The sequence below is a fragment of the Schistocerca americana genome, chromosome X (genome assembly GCF_021461395.2).
Source record: "Schistocerca americana isolate TAMUIC-IGC-003095 chromosome X, iqSchAmer2.1, whole genome shotgun sequence".
Lineage (NCBI taxonomy): Eukaryota > Metazoa > Arthropoda > Insecta > Orthoptera > Acrididae > Schistocerca > Schistocerca americana.
In genome coordinates this window covers 246,324,041-246,328,001 of record NC_060130.1, presented here as the reverse complement: position 1 = coordinate 246,328,001, position 3,961 = coordinate 246,324,041, and the positions used below count along the sequence as shown (strand labels likewise).

Below are 3,961 nucleotides of genomic sequence, written 5' to 3'. Positions count from 1 at the left end.
GAGGATAGTGCACCTGCAGGAACTTATCCCTTGCATGCTCCCCGTGAGATCCACTTTCCCAACATGTCCACACCACTACATTCATAGTGGGCCTACAAGATGTTTGCCCATCATACTCTTTACTCGCGGCAGATTTTTCTACCAAGTCCCGTACGAGTTCGGGCATAGCGTGTGCGTTCGCACAAGGAGGTCAATGGCTGGGAAGCCATATTTTAACTATGTATGACGGTAGTATCTGCTCCCGAAAGAACAGTTACCATTGATGACCATGCAGCTTTGCTAGAAATGAAATGATAATTAAGTGGACACCTTAGCTGCAAACAGGCGTTGATATACTTCATTGGCGACATGTTGGAAATGTGTGCCCCGACCGGGACTCGAACCCGGGATCTCCTGCTTACATGGCAGACGCTCTGTCCATCTGAGCCACCGAGGGCACAGAAGATTAATTATCATTTCATTTCTAGCAAAGCTGCATGGTCATCAATGGTAACTGATCTTTCGGGAGGAGATACTACCATCATATATAGAAACAATACTGTTCATATTTCTAAGGAATTACTTCACATGGCATATTACTGTACAGCTCGTTTTTGTCCTTGTGCTCAATCCTTACAATGTGAATGAGTCATCAAAATATGATAAATTCAGTGACAGAGGATATGCAGTTTAATACTAGTGTTCTTGTGCTGTTCCAGAAAATATAATGTATCGGATCTAACAGAGAAGGCATGAGATTTCTGTTGCAAATTTGTTCATTTACCAGGTATGTTCAGTCAGAGATGCTGTCCTTAAATGGTGATCCATGGAAGTCCACACATTTATGCATTTGGGTCTGCCGTTACTCATTTCCACATGTCATCATCTGCAGCATTGCGCAAGACAAGTAGGTTAGGATCTAATTTCCCATACACGATAAGGTCATCAGAGATTGGGAAAGATGAGGTAGGAAATCAGTCATGTATTTTTCTAAAGAACCAACCTGGTATTTGCTGGAAGCAGTTTAGAGAAACCATAGAAACATCTAAACCTGGATAGCGATTTGAAGCACCACCTTCCTGAAAATAAGTCCTGTCCCATCTTGCTCAGTCTGTGCAGGAATTCCATAGGGTTTCCCTTAAACCTGAGTGGCAAATTATCTGCCTCCATTCTCCATATATGCCTTCATCTCAGTTTGTTCAATAAACTATCCTCAACACCCTTTCATCAAGTTTGCTAACACAGTGGTCTTTCTAATTCACAAAAGAAGTACTGCCAAATCTGAAACTATCTGGTGTCATAGATAACATAAGCAGGACACAGAGCTGCTGGTTAGCAGGTAGTTTTTTTCCTCCAGCAGTACTGTGGTAGTAAGACACTCAATATTCGTATCATTTGCTTTACACCTTCTAACGTTGTTGTTGTATTTACGGTGTATTCCTAATTTATGGAATACATTGTAGTTTAGCTTAACAAGATTGTTGTTGTGGTCTTCAGTCCTGAGACTGGTTTGATGCAGCTCTCCATGCTACTCTATCCTGTGCAAGCTTCTTCATCTCCCAGTACCTACTGCAACCTACATCCTTCTGAATCTGCTTAGTGTATTCATCTCTTGGTCTCCCTCTACGATTTTTACCCTCCACGGTGACCTCCAATGCTAAATTTGTGATCCCTCGATACCTCAAAACATGTCCTACCAACCGATCCCTTCTTCTAGTCAAGTTGTGCCACAAACTCCTCTTCTCCCCAATCCTACTCAATACCTCCTCATTAGTTACGTGATCTACCCACCTTATCTTCAGCATTCTTCTGTAACACCACATTTCGAAAGCTTCTATTCTCTTCTTGTCCAAACTAGCTATCGTCCATGTTTCACTTCCATACATGGCTACACTCCATACAAATACTTTCAGAAACGACTTCCTGACACTTAAATCTATACTCGATGTTAACAAGTTTCTCTTCTTGAGAAACGCATTCCTTGCCATTGCCAGTCTACATTTTATATCCTCTCTGCTTCGACCATCATCGGTTATTTTACTCCCTAAATAGCAAAACTCCTTTACTACTTTAAGTGTCTCATTTCCTAATCTAATTCCCTCAGCATCACCCAACTTAATTTGACTACATTCCATTATCCTCGTTTTCCTTTTTTGATGTTCATCTTATATCCTCCTTTCAAGACACTGTCCATTCCGTTCAACTGCTCTTCCAAGTCCTCTGCTGTCTCTGACAGAATTACAATGTCATCGGCGAACCTCAAAGTTTTTACTTCTTCTCCATGAATTTTAATACCTACACCGAATTTTTCTTTTGTTTCCTTTACTGCTTGCTCAATATACAGATTGAATAACATCGGGGAAAGGCTACAACCCTGTCTCACTCCTTCCCAACCGCTGCTTCCCTTTCATGCCCCTCGACTCTTATAACTGCCATCTGGTTTCTGTACAAATTGTAAATAGCCTTTCGCTCCCTGTATTTCACCCCTGCCACCTTCAGAATTTGAAAGAGAGTATTCCAGTTAACATTTTCAAAAGCTTTCTCTAAGTCTACAAATGCTAGAAATGTAGGTTTGCCTTTTCTTAATCTTTCTTCTAAGATAAGTCGTAAGGTCAGTATTGCCTCACGTGTTCCAACATTTTTATGGAATCCAAACTGATCTACCCCGAGGTCGGCTTCTACCAGTTTTTCCATTCGTATGTAAAGAATTCGCGTTAGTATTTTGTAGCTGTGACTTATTAAACTGATAGTTCGGTAATTTTCACATCTGTCAACACCTGCTTTCTTTGGGATTGGAATTATTATATTCTTCTTGAAGTCTGAGGGTATTTCGCCTGTCTCATACATCGTGCTCACCAGATGGTAGAGTTTTGTCATGACTGGCTCTCCCGAGGCCATCAGTAGTTCTAATGGAATGTTGTCTACTCCCGGGGCCTTGTTTCGACTCAGGTCTTTCAGTGCTCTGTCAAACTCTTCACGCAGTATCTTATCTCCCATTTCGTCTTCATCTACATCCTCTTCCATTTCCATAATATTGTCCTCAAGTACTTAACAAGATAGTGAGATATATTTTGTTCTTCAACAGCTTTCAAGTATTGCAAGAGGGAAATGATGTGATCAACCTCAAACTGGACTTCAGCCTGTATCTAGCTACTAAGCCACTTGTGCATTCTCTGAAGCTTCGTTCTGCCAGTATCTCTCGCCAGTGTTTCCAAGCTCCACCAGACGTTTACCTACTGTTGATGTATGCACTCACTTTAGGTAGTTGGTTACCTATTAAGAAATTATATATTCTAAACGACCTCCTGTGGTACTTATGTCTTTGGCATTACCAATGAAAAACAACTAAATTAGACATTTGCTTATGATGTACAAAATTTGTAAATGTTATGTAGAGCACTGATAGTTAAGTAGGCTACTGTCATATACAAATAACATATTGTGTCTATTTGGAATCTCAAATTTCAGTACATTTAACGCCTGAGAGAGAGAGAGAGAGAGAGAGAGAGAGAGAGAGAGAGAGAGAGAGACGGCCTGTGGAGCACATGGTACCATGTTCATATTGTATGACTGCTCTCCACATAAATGGTAAGAAAAGATGTACATGCACATTCAGAATGGAGAAGTAATAAATATTTTGTCTGAATTTTGAAGAAGTGCGAAAACATTTGTTGTCACAAAATTAGTCATATCAATTTATAACATTACTTGAAGTTTAAATATGAGGCTATAAAAGCAGGCTTTTATATTTGTGAAGTTTATACGATGGTGCAGCACCCAAGTGATTTACAGTATTATTGTCCATCAAACAGGACATTGCCTTTTTTTTTTTTATTCCTGTGGCACATATTCAAAATCTATATTACATTTTCACTTATGAGTAATTCATTTGAAAATTAATTTACTGGAAGAACAATCAGTGAAAGTATGCTGAAGATCTTGAATATGTAATACAGGAATAAAAACACTAATTATCATTTGT

General features: G+C 39.6%; 1 non-coding gene across 1 annotated transcript; it reads right to left on the bottom strand.

Moving 5' to 3' along the window:
• Positions 1-362: 362 nt before the first annotated feature.
• Trnat-ugu lies at positions 363-437 on the bottom strand. Its single transcript has one exon. It is a non-coding gene; the product is annotated as a tRNA-Thr (tRNA).
• Between the last annotated feature and the right edge of the window lie 3,524 nt (positions 438-3,961).